This window comes from Lineus longissimus, chromosome 12, assembly GCF_910592395.1.
Source record: "Lineus longissimus chromosome 12, tnLinLong1.2, whole genome shotgun sequence".
Lineage (NCBI taxonomy): Eukaryota > Metazoa > Nemertea > Pilidiophora > Heteronemertea > Lineidae > Lineus > Lineus longissimus.
In genome coordinates, this window is record NC_088319.1 from 15,972,304 (window position 1) to 15,993,581 (window position 21,278).

Here is a 21,278-nt window from a genome sequence, read left to right on the forward strand (position 1 = left end):
TATATGCCCTATGGCGGTCATTCACTCCACGCGGAGCACCTGGCCCCAGTCTTGACTGGCCTTAAACCCAATTAATACGCCATCTCCGTGACGCGACTTGATGAAGTCTGATTGCCGAAGAGAGGTACAATTACACGTATTCAAGACAGCATCGGAAACATTGTCAATTTGATCAAGAGTGTAGCATGACAACTGTCATTATGCTCTTGGTTTGATTCATGAAACATGAAAAATGGGGATTAATTGAAGGAGATGTAGGTATCAAAAATTAGTTTAGCCCTGGATAATTAGGCCTACATCGACGCTATCGGGGTCGACCGCAAGTATCGTGGTTGGCGTTCTCGCGAATATTGGTTTATAGGAGGCCGAGGCATCAGCGTAGATCACCCAGCGCTTGTCGGTTGTGCATCACTCTCATTCGTCAATGCGATTTCCGGGAAACGACCCAGGCAGGTGTGAATGATGTAAACTTGTCACCAGTTCACAGGATGTGACGACATAGAACGGAAATATCAATATGTAAATGAGACATTTACGGATATGGACTAACTTCCTTGCCTCGTCATTAATCCAGTTGTCGGCAGGGCGAGGATGGTCGACTTTCCGGTAATTAATTAGATATCTCTTCTGAGAAGCTATGATATTTGATATTTGATTACTGTGGTGATCTGCGTAAAATAAATTTGTACCTCTGCTGAATTTGAAGCTCCGTTTCCTTCGTCGTCGTCGTCGTCTTGTTTTTCTGCAATCGCCCTTGTGCTACGACTTGAAGTAATCATGGTTCGAGGAATTGGCTGCGGGGTCAGATACCTAGCAATCATTTAGCTTTACAAACAACGCGCGTCTAGTATGGGGTTACCTGAGATTACGGAGGCAATACTGCTGTTTTTCAGTATGCTTTTATGGGGATTGATGGGTGGCAGGAAAAGGGAGGAAAATGTAACAAAACGGAGGTCGCGCTCAATCAGTTGAGTTCACACTTTGCGAAAAATCTTAACGTGTTTTCCATCACCAGACACCCCGAGCGAGGTATTTGAAAAAGCCCACGCGTTCATCACAGCTAAAATGTTTTAGTTTGGTGTGAAGTGATTTACACTTTCAGCCTAATGGATGGCCAATGCACCGCGCGTAGGAGAAAGTGATATACATGTACTCTTCATATAGTCAGGTGTACTTTCGTCAATTTCATATTCGCCCTGTCAAGAAGACTGCCTATAGGTGGACTCTGCAATCGACATGATGTTTAGTAACTGAAAACTGGTGATTTAAGACTGGTCTGCGGATGGTGAAATCTGGCTGCAAAACGTGCTTAAACGGACGACAGAACAGCAACAAGGAGAGTTACGATATATGTCACACTATAAGATAAGTGTTGACAGTTTACTGAAAATGTCACAGCACTGTCACAGTTTTCGCTCAAAATATAAAGTGATTTCCGATTACTCACAAACCTCTATGACTTTTCGCACCCTTCACCTTAAAGATTTCCGATTTTCACAATCAGGAATGAAACGAATCAACTGGTCAATTGTATCATGAATAGATTATCAATGAAATGCACACTTTGTCACAGTGTGTAATGGTTTCCGGCGAATCGGACCCCCTCCCTGTCCCCGCCTCACGTTGAGAGCTATAATCAATGTCAACCTTTCTAGCAAAGGTCTACCAATAGGAGCAAGAAATATTATCGGAATATAACAAAATACACTAGAAATCGTAACAATCGCAATATTGCACCAATAAATGTTGAAAAGCTTGGAGGCCCGTTTCACCGACGCCCAATCAAATGTCGGTGCAAATCGAAGCCGATTAACCTAATGTTATTGCCCATGCAAACATGGTAAATCTCCAACTGACAAAATATTGCTCCGCGCGATGTTGTTGAGAAGTCTTGATTGAATCGATGCGGTCATAGTTACTTTATCATTGTTTGTTTTGTGGGACAACCAGTGTTATCAATCCCGGCAGACTTCGATGCTGGTGTCATCTAGATGACGGATGTCGAACTTTTGATTCAATCACGAAGTAACAGAAATATTTCCCTGAACCGGCTCGTAGAGGACGACCTTATTCGCGATGAAATGGAGACAATCCCATCGTCTTGTTCTACTTCGAAATCTCCGACGTGTCGGTACCGAGCATTAATATCCTTGGTTAATATTCTATCCCTTTTTTTATGATACACACAGTAGTTTTTGATTTGGTTAGGGAATAAGGATGACTTTCCGGTCATCGTTGCACATAATTACTAAAATCGATGTGCATGTTAGAAACTACCGTGTCTGCGCTATCATAACTCTATAAATAAGGGAAGTAACTCTGCCGATTTGATTTCATTGCGCGGGTATTTTGAGGTAATGAACAGCTACTTTATTTATCCACAGGCTAATTGCCATGGACGACTTTCCTGTTTGCTCTTAACTGCCTCGGGCTTACCATCCCATTCCGTTTCTCGTATACATAATCTTGTTATCAGCAGTAACTGAGAATCAGTATACAGCCATTCCGAACTTCATGTCTCTTTCGTCTTCATTGTAATGCATAGGCAAAAAGCATTGGAGACAACAGATAACAGAAATCGAACATGCTTATCGAAAAAATATGCAATATATTTTAAATATTTCATTGTTCATTGCAGGATTGAAAATGTTAGAGGGTTTGACTTGGCCCCTCGATCAACTTTCAAACCCCATGATGACGAGGGAAAAAATCGACAAATCAATAATGGTTTCCGTTAAAAGCATTTTGAGATATGTCGTTGCCGTCAATTTTGGTTGTCACTGTTCTTTTAGTATAGCGAATCTACTCAGCCCGTTATATCAAAAACTGTAACAGGCTACCAAAACATATGCCAGTGATGACAAAAAAACACCACGATCTATAAGGCTGACAAAAAGCGATATCTTGTGGTCACATTATTTATACCCAATCGAGGGAGATATACGATCAGTTGCAGCCTCACAGATCACCCGCCTGACGGAAATATACAACAAGTCAAAAATCGAGCAGTGACAATCGATGGGGCGAGGGCGATGCTCCGGTAAAAGTGTCAATAACACTGGGTACCTGATACCAAAAAAATGGAAGAAGTATTTTCTCAGAGTGGGTTTCAGAAAAGACTTTTCGCACATACGTGTACTTGCTTTCCTATAAGACAGAAATGTGTTATCACTCGGTACGTAAGGCCTTCTTGGGAACCACGAACAAGCCATGTGCTTTACATGTGTACACATAGAATAGACCTGAAAATCGAGTGACTTGGCAAAGTCACAGGCAGTGCATGAGCTTCGGGTATCTAACTGCCGATTTTCGGATTTAGAGCCTAGCCTAGATACGTCACTCTTCAAGGAACACTGATAAATAGGACACATTGACCGGTGCATCCGCGGGAATACCTCCGCCCATGACATAACGAAGATGAATGTCTCCGGTTGAGCGATCTAACCGACCGCAAAATGTTACAGTGTGGTGGTACTTCATCAGGTTTCGTTCAGACATCATCAGATCGTCGGCGCAGGCAACACCACCGTCATACTTTAGGACTGCTTTCTGCAATTTTTGCTGAATTATCTTAGACATCATTTGAACCCTCCTCACCCACCACCACCATCAGTCATCTTAGCATGTTAGCTTATGTCAGCTTACCACTTTAAAATTACAAACATATACGTTCGAAAAGTGTTTTTTGCGACTGATACCTAATTTGGTAAGGAAGTAACAGTTTAATCTTGCACCGATATCCAGTTTCCTCCCTCTTCTGTTTATTTCCCTAATCCGTGTTCAATGGCGCCAACAAGAACATAGTTAATATGCCCATGAAGACCAATGACGCCTTTGCTTTCTAAAGCTAATCATCAGAAAGCAATCTCGGGTCGTTGAAGCTGGGGACACGTTAAACTGGCACAAGTCGATAGCTGATTCCAATCGCAACAGATGTGCACTACCTTCAAGATTTTCTTTATTCCATCATGGATATGATTTTTTTCGTCGGGTACGTGAACATCTCCATATGGTTGTGAAAGCCGGCTTTTTCACACCAGCTTTTTTGTTACTTCAACTCTGATGATGTTGGAATCTGTTCCCAATATGCTCCAAATTGAACTATTCATTGGTCATACAGAATGGGTATAGATGATATCTTTCTTCGACTGGCCTGATGTTTCGTCCGGCACATTCCCTAGCTAAGAAACCATCTGGCTCAGTACACTTCTTTCGCACCAACAGTTTTCTCGCTAACTTAAGGTCAGTCATTCGTTCAATATGCCTACACGCGAATATCATAGCACACAATACCACATTTTAGATATTCATTGGTCGCGCAGTGTGAGCTTGGATGTTAATATATGACATGTCATGCCAATAAAATCCCAAAAATTATGTTCTGTTCACCGCAATCGACGTGGACTATCCCCAAGATACTTTAATATCTGACCGCTTTAGATCATTTTTATGGTCACCGACTCGATTCGAGCAGATCACTGCCCACACTGTCCCTCATCTAGTATTCATAACACTAACAGGCCATCAGGCTGCGGCTGTCTGCCTATAAACATAGAACTGGCACCCTGGCGAGGCTTGAAGCATGCCCTTTCAGGGTTTCCCCCGAGCAACGCCGGGTTGGCAACGAACATGTTTCAAAGCTGAAATGCGTCCCTAAAGCGCCACAGCGGTTATCCGCAATGTTTTGCCGGAAAGACCGTGCGTCATGTTTTAAACGCTCTCAGATATGATAGACTGGTAACCAGGTCATCATGAAACACAGTGTCAGATGGCGACGACAGTCTTGCATACAATACTTATTGCTTGACTGTCATCATGGACTGCGTTTTACTTAGTGCGGAACACGTGATCATGTCTTGGAGTATGACCGTTAGCCATTTTAGTACCCATTGTTCTTTAGCGTCATTTATAAGAACACCATTACCCTTACGAGCTGAAGGGTTAGCTTTCTTTTATTGTGACTTGAGATGACTAGCTTGCCGCGAGCAAAGACGGCCACATTTCTTCCCAAATTGGAATACTTTCTGTAAAAGTAGCATGAAGGCGCCAGGCAATACGCTGCTGGCTTAGATATTTGCTTCTTTTGCATCTCAAAGTTAGTTATAACTACAAACTACCCAGTCAGTGTATCAAAAACACTATTTGGATCAGACATGTGGATTTTCTATATCGGCACTGATTCTCACTTATCAAACTTTCGAGAGTCTCTCACATATACCACTGTGGCACCACTTGTTCTCGCAGTAGTAAAGTTCCCCTATGTTTTTTTGTGTGCCAAATACGATCGTATTACCAACATTTCACGCTGCTAATGTAGTCCTATCCTTAAATATGTTGTCACGCAAAGTGACAAACAATAATTCTAGATGGCCAATTTTCGTCTGTAACTGGAACAGGAATGCAAATGGTGTCGTCTCTAAATAGTCCAGCTCAGTTAGCTTCCGTGCCCCATCTGTCGATGCCATTACCTGACGGGGCTGAGAAGCGACAGGTGATGACATCACCCGATAAACATCATACCAGCAAACATTATTGGACATCATTCATTTCTTGCCATAATTTGCGCGCATGGCGTCATGTCAGTTGCAGAAATTGGAAATCTTGCTGCGATGGCGCGAGATGTCAACTACATGAACGATTTCTGTTAGACAGAGAGACAGATAAGATTAGGCTTAAGAGTTCTAAATCAATTTCTGACTGTCAATATCGCTGGCATCATTCACCCAAGCTGTGACCCCTAATTGGTGCCCGTGTGTAGACCTAGCATTCGGGCAATTCACAAAGAACGCACGTAGCATAACATGCTGAATGCGATAAGACCTATTGTGCCCCGCATTGTTTGCGAAATATGCTAACACGACATCGATGATGACGTAACCTAATGCATGAATTCAATGTTTGTTCCTGGCTCGAGGACAAGGTGAACACAAGCCTGTATGGTCGTTCCCATGTGGGCCTGCAGTATTTCGGTAAGATCTTTTTGTGCATACATGGTTTTGCGTCTGTCCTGTTGATCTTAGTGATATATTGAACACGATGGATAGTTCGGGTGAATCATATTCACTCCGAATGGTTTCAGCTTAGGAAAATACAGCGTTTTTTGCCATGTGGTCCATTTGATGTTTTCTCAGAATGAGAACATTTGTTTCGCATTCCTTTTGATAGTTACAGCACGTATGTCACAGACCGCTGTACAAACGCCGGTCAACGGCCAGTTGATTGATACAAATTGGATATTATTTCATTCGCAGTTCGTGCAGACTTGTGCCATGACCAGCTCAAAACGAGAACGGTCCTTACTGTAGCGTCGTATTTCTGAGAGTCAATGGAAAATGATGGTTATAAGAAATTGCCATTCGTCGCACATTCGTGCACAAAACAAAAAAACATGCATAAAATGTGGTGTTATTACATATCTGGGCTGAGTTGTTGTCTTTAGTCATTTACGCATCGCGAAGAACATGAATGAATACTTTGTTTACTCGCGTACAACGAAAACATTCGATATTTTCTCAGTCAATGAACAAATTGTTGTGAGTGTCAAAAGCCGTCCTCATAAATAACTAGGAGTCGCTCTATGTCAATTTGAACAATGTTGCCACACAGAACTGGGCGTCTGTCATAAATATGGGATCGCCAACTATGACGACTACCATTTTTTTAACACTTCAACCACTGCGTTCGAAGATGACCCAAGCGAACTCGATTTCTCTGGCATCGATGTTACGACATAAAAACAAAGATCGGATAATGGACAGCATCATAAATACTTGATCCGAATGATCTTCGATCGTATTTCTGCAGGCGGAAGTCTGCATTTGTTTTGATTGACACCGCCGTGGAATATTCTGTTACGTTTGTCGCGTCCACGCGCCATCAAGCGATAATCAGACGTTCGCATTCTTCCGTTCTACTGCCTCTCACAAAACAAACGCTCACTTCCGCCCCGGAGAAACGCGATCATACGATCAACAGTAAACTACCCCTAATATTCTGAGACGTGTCACAAACACCCGAACGCTTATAGTGATCAAATCAACATGTTTCATCTTTGGAATTTAAAGTCGCCTTCAAGCTTCTCAATGGGAACAGATGAATTTGACACTAATTATTCAATAATCAAATAACGCTTCAATAAATTTGAAAAGATGCGAAAATCGGAAATCAGGGTCGTCTATTTTAGATATCGCGTTCGTTAACTGATGTTTTTTTTCTGAACAATTGATTCAAATTGACTCACACTCTTTCTCTACAGCTACCACTATATCCACAGTTCGACTGATTTAGCCACTTTTGATTATACTATATCACTATTGACATTTCCTTAAAAATGCTAACTACATAATTATTTGAATGTCACATCAGACGTCATAACACCAAACCATCAGCAAAAGCAACCTATAACTTTTCTGCTGCAACTGGCACCCTTACCGTCTCGGATAACGCGATGTCAGCTAGACCGCCCCATAAAAACAATAACATGGATACTTAGCCGCCATAAAATGGACACGACATTTCCTTACATGATACCTTATTCTCATCAAGACCCCTATACAATGATTGTATGAACATTAAGGGCTAAAGCTAACCATAATGCTTGTCATCTAATCATGGATACGCGCTAAGTTTGACAAAATGTGCCGCACACCGCAACAGCGCTATGAGGCCAATGGATTTACCAGTTTCTCGTCGGCGCCCATCTTATTTGCCCCAACATTAAAAACAAAAGGGATGTTTGGTCGTTCGTACTATAAACTGCGTAAACCGCCGAATGATCATTCACACATCATTCTCAAAAACTGACGAGAAAAACTAATCTTATAAGATTGGCCTTACGGCTATACAGTGACGCAAAATACTATTACGCTCCCGGAAACACGGATGTTCTTGGCGCTATAACCTGCTACAAGGCGGACCATTATCACTCATTTCCTCTTCGGTTGTCATCAAGCGGTTAAGCGGCTGTTAGCCGAGTGATAGTGTAATAGGCAAACATAACGGGCCATTTAATACCGATTTAATTATAGCCGCCTTGCTAGGCCGTCAGCTTCAACATTGACGGATTTCTCAACGACGGTGACGGTAGACAGATTCAGTCTCGATTCACTCTATTGTCTTGATGTTTAAAACATGCCAAGGAGAAAATATCCAAAAACACGAAACAAAATAAGTAAAAAATAGTAAATAAATATGATCACAAAATTAGATCTTGACTTCTCAGAACAACGCTTGTCATGGATGTATTATACGCGCCGGTCACCGATCCGAAGGTTGACCGCGCTCAACGTTGCTTAACTTCCACCCTGGGGCCAACGCGCCAACCACTGGGCCATAAAGGAATTCCCTCATGGCCGGCGGGTTAAGCCGTGCCATATACCTGGGGGTACTATACAATGGACATATCTTCGTCTTCACAGATAAGGGCTTTCCCTTAAGGAGGAGCTAAGTGTTGGCTAAACCTTCGAACATGGAAAGAAGGATTCGGCGATGAACTATATGCCAAAGCGCTATACCTCAATCTCACAAATCCAAGAATTTGCCATTAAAATGACAAGGAATACGCCAAGAATTAGAAGGCATCAATCGCTTTCAAACGGTTTTCGACGACAATCACGAATCTCGCCAAATGCAGCTCACGGCGTATAATCATAAAGAGATGACGTATTATCTCCTCTTTATGGTATCACCGATTATTAATGCGTTAAGTTGTAAATTCTCCACAGTTTAATTCAAGTGATTGGTTCACTGCAGGGGACCCATTCTCAGTTAATTGAGTTGTGGCTTTCTCTCATTCATTTAAAATTTAAATTAAACTGCGGCGTGATTTACACACACGCTGTCGGCACTGATTACACCCAGAGCGATGAAATCAATGATGCTTTCTGAGAAACTTCTGGATGAAAGGGACGATTGTAAAAGTAGTTTCTCTCTAAACAACGCAACTGTCTTGCCTCGTTCTATTGACAAGAGGGGGAAATCGAGTGCAGTCCAGAAGTGCTATGTTGTGAAATTTAGTATATCGGGATATTGATAAAGCAAAGTCGGACGTACTTTCTCGCAGTTTAGAATCAGAGAAGATAAAGAAATCACATGAATAATTAATATGTCGATAGCGTAAGGTGACACGTCTCTCCTTACTGTCGACCTTCACGAGGTGATCTCCATCTAAGAGGGCAATACAATTCACCGAGTATGAGAGCTGTCACTGGCCTGTCCGGCCTGTCCCACTAAATGATATACACGTAAGTGGCAATGATAACGGTGATGAAGCTTCATGGAGGGGTTGTAAACGCAGGTAGACAAGTGCGGCTTGGCATGTAGAATGTCGGCAAAGCCTCCGGTCCGACCGCGGCAATGTCTTTGTTGGCCTTCAATTGCTATCCGCCACCAAGGGGAAATCGTAAAGGGTGGGCACGGACAGAACACCACTGAATTAGATGATGTACGTCCTCAATTTTGGATAGTGGCACCCGAAATCAGAATGTCCTTAAACAAGATTTATGAGTGATACAACCTCTCGTAGGAGAAATCGCCGCCAAAAAGACAATTGAGGCAGCGGGAGAGCGTGTAGTCTACTTACGGCAGAAAATAGCTCACGCAAAAAAATTGCAAGCCATTGTTTCAGATACAACCATTTGATATACTTAATATGCATTGAATGCATCCAATATATTCGTCGCAACGGAGTCACTATTCTGCACCAATGAGCTATTTTCATTCCTGCGCCGTGTCTATCGTCTCCTATCTTGTATCTCTCTCCCTGACATTGACCTTATTGCAGATACAATTTCACTAACTAAAGATCGTCTGCTGCCGTATTAGCCTAATCTCCTGACAAATCAAGTTGTACCAGTATCCACGTATTCCAATATATCGTGAAAACGAATCGACTTAATTATGTCCGAGTCATTACGGCTCTTGGCCATGGTCCGATCCTACTGAAACATATACAGCTGCTTTTATGAAATCCATTTTACATAGCATTTTATGAACCGCAGATGCCAGACGCAGAGGAAACCAAAACGCAGTTTGAACCTTCGTATTGGCAATCGCATGAGGGGTACACAGGATATCGGATCCGCCAACCAACATCCGAGCTGTCCGTGTTCCACCAGTAATACAAAACGAAACAGTGGGAACGAAGCTAATGAAAAATTATCATCCAGTCAACAAAAGTTGATTAAATTCACACGCATTGTTATCGCCAGAATCCATTTCTTTGCAAAAACCAATACAGCTATACCTCATCAGATTAACGTGGATTTCGATTACCCTAATGGCAAATGTCCAATTACGGCCACCAAATTGAAAAACGTCACTCCTGACAAATGTTTGTTGGGTGTCATCTTTCGCCGCCGTAAGAAGGAAATGAGATGCAGCTTCAGCATCCAGGTGACCCCTGCTTTCTGTATCCTGTAAAGTTGATTACGGCGCGAATTTGGTTCTCATGATCAGGTATTGTACTATAAACCGGCTTAGATTAGCAGTTTCGAACATTTGCGGGATGTCGTTGCCTGTTTGTAGGGGTGTTTCGGATTTATTCAGCCATTGTTTGTGTACCTGATATACCTATGCAAATGCCTGGACAAAGGCCCCGACGAGTCTATTTTGAATACTAGGTCGGCCGCGTTGTGTATGTAGGAAACCTCTGTTATTGCTGGCGAAGGGTTTCCATCAAAGTGGCAACCACACAAAAAAATATCAACGAATTCAAGATCAAGGTGATCTGAAGCTTATGTGAAATAGAAATTCGCTCAATTTCACGCAAGGTTCACATCGCCATAGCCTGGCTATTACAGGCTAAGGAAATCACCGCTCTAACAAGAAAGCTTCTGTGGTTCAACGGTTAGAATGCTGGACTTTCGATCTGGTGGTCTCGGGTTCGAATCCCCGTGTATCCATACCTTTTTTCTCTTCATTTACTTTTTTTATTCATTCATGTACATGTAGTATTCATCATTATCGTCAATATCATTTTTATCTTGAAAACCCCTGAACCCGAACTTTACAAAGACTCACGTCGTGTTTCAAGCCTAAGTCGGTTAACTCGTGGCAAAAGAATCATGAAAAAATAACAACACGAACACCGGCCTTAGATGCGTTCATGTCTTCCCCAGCCCCCATCTTGAGTAAGTGGACTCGACGAGCGAGACAAAAAAGAAGGTGTACTGGTAATACGTTTACGTGATGTGTCAGATCAACTTGGCCTGTATTTGGTCGATGGGTAACTACAATACACAGTGACCAAGAGAAGGTATGGCCTTTCTACAACATATCCAATAGAAGCTAATGGCTGGGGTTTTTGCAAGGCAGCATCTACAACTGTCACTAAAAATTCGTAAGAATGACGTACGGACAAAGCAGGGTGTCTCAAAAAGAATAACATGCAGAATAATAGTTTCATGTTAATTATTCAGTATCTTCACCTCAAAGGCACTGTCGCTGAAGGCACGAAAAAATATGATCTAGAAAAACGTGGTTCGATAACACTAAAGAGTAAGGGATGTGACATTTCCGAATTTTTGAAGATTTCTGTTTTTCTCCTCCAAAAAGGGCTAGGTTTGCTAATATGATTTAATATAATCCGTCCATGCAGATAATGCTATCGTGATGCATTCACGCTGTATTACAAATGTCACTTGTTCGTCCGCCTAAAACGACATCGTCAGGCCATTACAGTAATTTTGCCTTTTGTGACTAGACATATATTTTGCACGTTCAGCATCTTTACTCGGACAAACTCTTATTTTCTCCCAATACACTGTTTGTATCGTCACTCGAGCTTAGCCAGTAATAGATTTGGATAAGTACAGTGCCATCGGTTGTCGATACGCATTGACGGACGATGCTAATAGTGTCTGAGGCAATTTATTGACGCTCCAACGGAGGATCACGTGGTGAAATCGCAGATAAATACTGGGACCAATTCCTATTCCAATACATTCCGATGCGTTCTGTGATGGTTTCTCTCATCCAAAAGCCGATGGACGGAACAATAGATTCTGAGTAATAACAACATTAGTGGAATACATGTAATTGTTTCAGCTTTTTTTCGTAGTTAAGTTCCTCTCCCGAAATCTGAAAATTTGAGGGACTAAACAAATACATGTACATACACTTGTGTACTGTATGACTTCGTAACTTCGTGCTTACGTTATTACCAACCGCGCCTACTTCGGCCGGGAGCGGTTTTCCGCAACGGCGACTGGGGCTAGGCCTATATATAGATCGATAAGTGCAGACTCTCGTGAAGTTGTGTAAAGCTTACTGCCTTGGAGTGATATCTTTGAGGTATGCCAAGCAGAGGCTCTATGCCAAGTTTAAACTTTTAAGTTGATCAATGGTCAGAAGAGTAAGGTCTTGGAGTAGGCCAAGTTTGCTTTAAAGTTGATCAATGGTCAGGAGAGTGAGGTCAAGTGATAAAAAGTGGTCGTTGCCTCCAAAGCCCTTTATCATTCTCTGAATCTCCCTAAGGAACTGCTGTGATTGCATATGGTACTAGCATTAACGAGGCACTCCTTTTATTCTCAATGAACTTTGGTCATTTATACTGCGTTTATCACCATGCGGACTCTGCCAATGTCGTAAACATCCATTAGGTGGTGTCATTTCGTTAATGGAACGACTGGGCACCTCTCACGATACGCATTGTAATTCTTGTACGACTGCAGTACTTCATTTTTAATACGATCTATTGATGAAACGCTATTACCGCTTTCCGGACAGCACGCCACTCTCATTCATTACCATGCAACATTCTACATATTGGGTCCTTAACGTTCATACGCCCTTGCCACTTGAGGCCTCGACCCCCATGAAACATCTTACGTGGGGTCGATGTTTTCACGATTTACCCTGATAATCCTTTGATAAGACAGCAGAACAATGGAAGTTTAGGCCTAGATGCGAGAGAGCTTTGTTTAATGACAATAGACCACGTATTGGCCTAGGCCTGAATTCTTTCAGCTAGGAGTTAAGGTGAAAAACTCGTAATGTACAAACTGCAACTGAAAATATCGATAGGTTTAAATCCTCGAATCCTCCCCACCGAAACTCATATTGACAATATATTGATTTTTCACAATATACTGCCACTAGTGATTTATTTGCATATAGTTTGATTACTTCTAAATGCGCAAACACCTCTGGTGATAAAACCTGAATACATCCTCCTGACAAATTGGTTTTTCAATTTCAATCATGATGATCTTGTTCCCTGCTAATGTGTTTGGGGCGGCCGCCAATATATTACATATTTTTCCCTTTAGCATTAAAAGTCTGACGTGAGAAAATTGACAATGGAGCATATGAGAAGAAATGTACACTGGTCCCTTGAAGTTGAGTGTTTTTTGCCAGTTTTTCCGGGTGTGTTTCGAGGTCAAGCTCACCAATAACATTTCAGTTTAATGTTCATGAGAGCAATCCATAATGATAAAATGTCTTGAAAATATAACCTCCGTGACATTTATGAAATATTCACTTATTCCGCCATCAATTTAACTATAATGGCATCCGAATCGTCCCAGAGGGAGACAAAGCGCTGACAAGAGAAATTATATTGGCGATGCCAAAAATGATCCATTTTCTTAGGTGTTATCCTTTATCATCGCAAGATTGCAAAAATACCTTTTCCGAGTTCCCATGAGCATGGATGCGCGGTTGTTGACAAATTCTTTTTTAATGATCTCCATGAATTTATTGTGTACTGTTCTTGGGAGGACATGTTTCTGTTATCATTTCAGCATTGTGAATCATGCAATTTAATCGATTTAATTTTAGTCGGCTTTAGAAGTAAATGTCCACATCCATTGGGGCCGCAGTGCAAAAACTACTGGGCCGATTTCTTCAAAGTTCGTTTTTTATCAAATCTATTTTTGGGTCCCAAGAGGAATTTTCATACATCTCAGTAACCAAAACTAACTCCTTAGATTTTGATAATATCGAACCCCCACGAAGCAGCTCATCAACGGATCAATTAAATTTGTACAGACGGCTCTTCTTATAGGTTCCATTTGGATAGAAAACCGAATACTTCCTTGTTAATGCAAATATATAATTTCTAATTTACCAATCTAGCCCTCCCACCCACCCATGCTAGGCTGTCAAATGGAACCAAGGCAAGGCAGCCAGAGTCATCCACCTTGTACCAGGCTACCTTCACTGGGAGTGTGATAATGTCCTTGACCCCTTGACTCTCCTACTATACATCACTTTAATTACCTGTTTCCAATCATGATATAGCAATTGATACGTGATTTATGAGAAGAAACGTGTCAATGCAATGCAGAAATCTGCTGATGACGGCATGGAAGAGCTAGATATCACTCAGATGCAGTTTTTGCCACCGTTTTATGTGTAAATTTGCATGAATTCAATTACTTTTATTAAGAGAGGGTAGTGAGTAATGATCCTCTCCGTAAAGTCGGCGAGCTTTCTAGTTTGTTTAATCTCCATTTAAATCATCTTAATATTATTTTGCCCCTTACCTCCATGATCTCGCAAGAATTCAAGCCGAGCCCGATACACGATCTATTGTCTTTAAACAAAGCCCGCTCGCTCGTGTAAGCGGTCTGAATGCAAGTTGTTCGACTGTCTTGGAAGGGTTGTCAGGGGAAATCATCTTGGTTACACCGACCCCCACGAAAAAGCTTCATGGGAATCGAGAGGCCTGCGTCTTAACATCGATTGATTTGAGATTGGACATGATTGGAGTAAGATGTTGTTGATAAGGGTGTCTGACCTCTGCGACGCGTTATCAGTGAAATAAGCTTTTGTTCGGATTCATCACGTAGGTTATTGAGACCCTTCCATTCACTTTATTCACAACATCCAAGAATGCTTTTACGGTCCCTTGTAGTGTGTTGCTTCAAGCTGCTTTCCATGGCAACCTCGCTGGATTAAAAGACTACCCTGACTAGTTCCTTAAAATAGATTATCACTATTCGATTTCATTTAATCAAATCAGTATAAAACAGTTCTCGACGGACTTGGTGCATCATGCTTCACTTAGTCTTACAGACGCTGAAATTAAATGGGATTTTTACTAGAAGCAGAATTAGCCTCTCGCGAGCAAGTGAAGCAGAGGATGACAAGTAGAAGAACCCTTTCATCTAGTTTCCGTAAATCGTATTGGTAAATGTTTTAAAAATATATCAGGAGAAATAGATGCCGAGAAAATAACTTGGGCTGGGATGTTTGACAATTTTCACTCATCTTAAGCTTATTTGTACAAAATGTCAGAGCGAGTTGTTAAAAAGCATAAATGGTCACAAGGTGTGGTAGTCACCGACAAAGCACGCACGGTCAGTCGTCCGCCTCGTTACGCTTCAGCGCAACACAATGGAATCGGGATATGTCTACTTGGGTAATAGAGCGGCGCCCCGATTCACCGTAATCAGCTTATCTCATATCCCCTTTGTTCAATGCGTAGCAGGTCGCGTGAACCACCACAGTGGTAAGCCAATCAGATTGCACTGATTCAAATGGGTCATGGGGTTGCGAAATAGGTCGTTTGCACACAGCACAGGTTTGATACATTTGATATTGTGGGCAGGGTTGAGATTTAATCTATCATGAATATAGATTTACACCCAACATGTCGAATTTTAATAAACAATATATACTACCAATAATCATCTCTGCAAGTGCATTTCATTATTTTCTGTTTCTCGCAGCATTTTTAAGACCTACAAATTTCATTTCAAGCGTGAACCGCCCATACATCACGAGATTACTTCCTTTGAATATAGCAGAAAACCAAAGTGGACATCAGCGCTGGTAGGCTACTTTTGCTAGTGCACTTATGATTGATTAAACTATGGAAGAAATCGGAAGAATTTGCGGCGACAACCTAATTGAATTGTTCTTTAAAGCGAGAACTCCCACAAAGTGTTGCAGCGAGAGAAAAAATGTAATTCACTCTGGGTCCGCGAGATATAGACTGGAGCCAATGGTCAATTAATTGGCTAATACCCTTGTGGTATGATTGCCGACCGATTACTGAGAGCATCTTGAATTATTAAGGACCGTGAGCTGATGTCTTTTCCGGCTCGAGCATGTAAAGAATACAGGCCGAAGATCCCGATAAGATTCTTTTATAAAATTCCTCAATCCTTAGTTTCGATGTGTAGATGATCTTCACATGATTCTAAGTTAAGATCGTGCCGGAGAATCTTACACGAATCTTGTCGTAACGGAACATGTACATGTAGGTCTACTTGTTTATTGTATAAGAAACTCGATTTGAAGATCATGCGATCATATTATATTCGATGACGCATGACACAAATAAAAAGTGCTCTAATAAGAGGGTTTCTTTAGAGAACACATCTCATAAACAGTAACCCAAAACCTTCAAACCGAAAAGGGCCATTAACTTCAGTATCAGAGTCGAGTTGCATCATAAATCTATGGTTACATGCATTAGAAATGCACGTCAGTGAAATTTTGCTTAGGCAACATTTCCATTAATTCTGTCATTATCATCCATTACCTCAGTCGATAAAAGACTAATTTAATCTACGTCAGTTGTCTTAGTCATCAAGGAGCAAAATACTTTCATGCATCCTAAATATACCAGAGCTAAAATAACATATTGCGACGGACATCTTTCGCATTGTCTCTTCTTGGCGTTTTCAGATGCACTGACAAATGGCTGCCGATTGCACTTGACAGCGACAAACGGAAAGGAGGTCACAGTCCGACACGGAAACGGTCAAAAACGTTACGGTATACCGCGACAAGCTGTCTGGGTCAACACAGTGCAATCCAATCCCAGGCGCCGATTCGAAGCATCTTATCGTCACCCTCATAATACAAACGCCCAAGTCATTTTTTTGGCCAAATTGATGGTCAGCTCTTTACCATGGGCCACCTGTGGTAAACGTGCGCCTAACTCAATGGGTGATATGAATAAAGACTAGCAAATGCTTTTATCTAAAACTCCATGTACATTTACACTAGGCCTTTCTGTACAAAATTGAAGTAAAAGCATTTGCTAGTCTTTATTCATATCACCCATCGTCTCATCTCCTGGTGTGAGAAGGAAGGTCAATGGAACAACTGCCTAAGTCAAGCTTGTGCCTTAATGCCTAAATCAAACAAATGTAAAACTGCCTAAGTCAAGTTTGGGACTTAGGCTGTTTTACCTTATGCCTAAATCAAACAAATGTGACTTAGGAAGTATTACATCAAGCAACATGGCCGCCAGAAACAGCACACTATATTGTGGCATCAATTTCTTTCAGGTAAATGCTCTAAACAGAGAGAAGGGGAGAAACCGTTCTTGCACGATTGGTTGAAGGACCTGCCAACAGAGGATTCTCATCATGCCTGGAACGAGCTCACCTTAACCGGGACTAAAAGGACAGCTGAGTCGAATGGAGTCCGAGCAGTTGGCGTAACCCACTTTAGCGAGGTTTTTAATGAGGAAAAGTACTCCGTGTTCATTCCACGGAAAGACCAGTGTGATGTGTGTGTATCCTTTAAGCAAGGAGATATGGTTACTCGTCCCTTCCACGAAACCATCGGTACCAGGTTCAGGCCTATTGATCAGCTTTTTTCTTACATGTAAGGTCGCAGTTGGCTATATAGTTGGCGTGTTTCAATGGAGTCGCAGGAGAGGTGACAAGTATATATGTCTTATGGTAGCGTCCACAGTTTCTCACGGCGTGTTGGTGACTGCTGGCTCAATTTATGTGTATAGTCTGTCCATCCTGTGAACCAACCAGGAATAATCTCCGAAAATGAGATTATGTCCGTGCATACATGATTTCATTATCAACCACAACTGTCGTCAATACCAAGGCTATGTCGGGTTAGAAGGAACTCCCCTGTTGCTGAAGGAGACTTTAGATTACTTCTGATTGTCTCACAAGATAGGAATACTTCATGAGACAATATATCTTGTTATGACCTTGAGCAGAGAAGGAGACAGCCGGCGCCGTGTGACATTATAAACTGTCCTCATAAGATACAGTCCTTGACGGAAATTTTCTAAAACGCGTTCAAGACGCAGATCTACCTGATTCGAAACAATTAATAGTGCATTACAAAGAATTCGATTGATTTGATTAAATCATAATTAGTGTCTTCAAAATGAACTGATTCATGTCATTAGGACCATGAAGGCTTACAAGGAGCTGCGTCCGTTTTTCTCCGATTTGGAGCGTCTTTGATTTAGGTCTTGGATGTTTCACTCGTGTAAGTATCTGGCTCTCGGTCAATAATACCGACTACCTTGTCTACACGGCGTAATTGTGCTGTTGTCCCGAGAGCATTTTGGGACTACCTCTGGGTGATTTAAGAGACAAGAATGTCAAAGATGTCAGTCTTATCATTACCGTAGCTAACTAATGATTAATGATGTGAAAACCGATTTCATCATCATGCTTCTCAAGAACAGGGCTAGTTTCTTAATTAGCGTTTGAGGCAAACGCCCGAGTATGAGCTAGGTCGAGCGTTATTTTCTTCAATAAATTTTCGATAGTAGCGTTGGAATTTTATGTCAACGCTACTGCAAACGTCGATCGAGCAACCGGTGCCGAACTCATCATAGTTGAGATATTAACACATTATTTGAAGTTGTTGTAATCGATGTTTCAGTCAAGTTAAAACGTCAACGGAATATCGGGTGTGGTTTGAGTAAAACATGAAGACATGTGTTCTACGGGATTTCGCTTGCTCGTGTCTCGTGTCGCAATATCCTAATGGTATCGCTTGACGAGCTGCAATGTCTTAAGTGTAAGGGTTAATTGCACAATATTTCTCATAAACATAGGAGCATCTTATAAAAATACGTACAGATTACGATAACATTATTTGATTGATCACATATCACGCTGGGTATTGATATAACCATGAAGCAATGTGATTAGTTCTATGCCTTAATGTACATCCAACTTATTCATTATAAAGAACTATTAGGGCCGATATGCTGACGAACTCTTTGTGTTGATCAGAGCTCCTTCAATGCAGCACTATACATTATTTGCCGAAGCCGATTAGGCCTATCAACCACCCTGAAAGCCGTTTCGTGGTGGCCGATGTTAGCTAGATTTGTCCTGATGACCCTTTAGGACTGTAGAACAATGGAAATTTAGGCCTAGGTCTGAGCGGGCTGTTTCCGTCCTATACGTTACGAGAGAAGTATGCAACCCATGTAACGTCATAAAATTCTAACAACATTTGACGAATCATGCAATACACTGTTACATTTTATAAAGTTGAAATGTCGGCACACAAAACAAATTATCATAAATTTATCTCACCTCATCACTACAAATACTACTGCTTGTACAAACACGGCGATCTACAACCCCTGTTATTTTCAAAGCCCTAAATTTCTGTGAGAAATAGTTTCAGAAAACTTCTATCGGTAGCAATAATTGATTTACAGACAATCAGAGCGGATTTTAATTTTCTCGCGAAAATATTGGGCTCCCGAAAACATAGGGGTTACAGTTTCTAGGCACTAACCTTTTCTTTTTCCAGAAATGCGAAATATCCTACTTCTTCTGGTAATTATGGCTTACGACAACGTTTAAGAAGTGCTCAGCCTGATCTGCCCAAACTCACTGCCCCTTTTGCAAGTCGCGAACATTAATAACAAGTTATAGCACGAGACGCTAGGTCACGTGGCTTGGCGACAATCGGAAGATTCTCAGGACATCGTCAGACGTGCCATCGATCGCCTTCCTTACCCTGTTAGATCAAACAGCGAGGACAGAGCCTGTTGTTTCGGCTGGATCATAGTTTCGACGCCTTGCTGCCTACAGAGTACATCTACCACTATCTAAGAGGTTGGTGTGACAGCAAGCAGTAGTACGAATGATATGCCATGGATACAATCCGTCTTTTATTGACAACCAACTTTATCGAACACATATCTGACATTTTCTGACATTGTTGTGGAATTTTCTCTCACTGCGATTCTTCAGTGAGATTTATTTTGCACCAGGCGGACAACATCCCTTCTAAAAGATTCGCTGACAATGAAAAAGATAAAGAAATTGACACAGAAATTCAAAGAAGTTAAATAATAAGATACGTAGAAGCTAAGCTCCCTTACCCGCGGATGGCTGAGCGCTACATCGGGTAAAACATAGCTCCAGACTAAGTCTTCCAGCGGGTAACACGCCATGAGAACTATGAAGGTGAACGCTACGACCAGCAGCATTACAGTCAAATTTTGCTCCTGCGTTTCTTTTTTCTTGCTCGAGCCCCCCTCTTCAATGTTCCCCAACTCTTTAGCACTTCGTCTGAATTTGACCAAGATGCAACTGTTTAATATAAGGACTAAGACAGGCGCACTGTAATTCACAATAGAGTAGTAAAACAGTAAAATGAAGTCCTCAAACCACGTTGGAAAGTCGGAAGGATTGACACAAGATTCCGTGTGCAGATTCGTCTCGTCTTTTTTATAGTATTTCCAGAGTTTCACCATGTTAAACAAAAGATGGAAGATAACGTTAAAGGCGTACAGTGCTCTGGCCTTCGCGAGGGTGCACCAAAGGGCAGCTTTTAAAGGAAAGCACACGGCAACGAAACGGTCGATGGAGATAATCACAACGTTCCAAACAGCGATGCCAAAACATGTAAATAACAAATAGTTGTACTCTTTACAAAGAAAGTTGCCAAAGTTAACGAAAGCATTTTCAAAACGGGACAAAATCAACCGTTGGGTATCGCCAATCAAACATATTGCGATATCTCCGAGGGCGAGCGCACGGAAGTGGTATGACATGACGACGCTGCGCCGCTCTCTTATGCGCAGGGTCATGGTGATCAGGGTCAGCGTATTCCCGACGAAGCCCAGCAAAAGAACAACACAAGGAACATAGAAATTGAATATTGCTATCAAGGTGTCCAACAGGAAGTCGTTGGGTTGTTCGATAGAGGCGGGCACGGTCGTTTCGGTACTGGCCCACGTACTTCCTGGCGTAATTTCACCCATTGTCGCGGCGGCAATGGCGGGTCCTTACAGCATTAAGACCATGACGTCCTCCTCAGAAACATATGGCGATCGATGCTTCCGTTCCTGCGCTTGCAAGTTGAAGACCATAAAGCACCAACGTATCTGATGTTGCCAATTCCCTGTACTGGTGCTTTGGTAACAGAGATGATTCATAATGATTAACAGGAAGGTTACGCACGCGCATTTGTTCAAAAATAGAATCTGATCAGATACAGATACAGATATAGTGAGTCAAATATATACGATATTATAAATAGCTTACTCTTACAAACACAATCTGACGACGACGTATCCGGTGCATTCT

General features: G+C 41.8%; 1 protein-coding gene across 1 annotated transcript in view; it reads right to left on the reverse strand.

The window, feature by feature from the left end:
• LOC135496840 (uncharacterized) overlaps nucleotides 1-19,584 on the reverse strand; it is a 66,855-nt gene extending 47,271 nt beyond the window's left edge. Inside the window, exon 1 of the mRNA XM_064786386.1 lies at nucleotides 19,477-19,584. The gene's annotated coding sequence lies outside the window, so the exon portion shown is untranslated. The remainder of the gene's footprint in view (nucleotides 1-19,476) is intronic.
• Nucleotides 19,585-21,278: the final 1,694 nt, after the last annotated feature.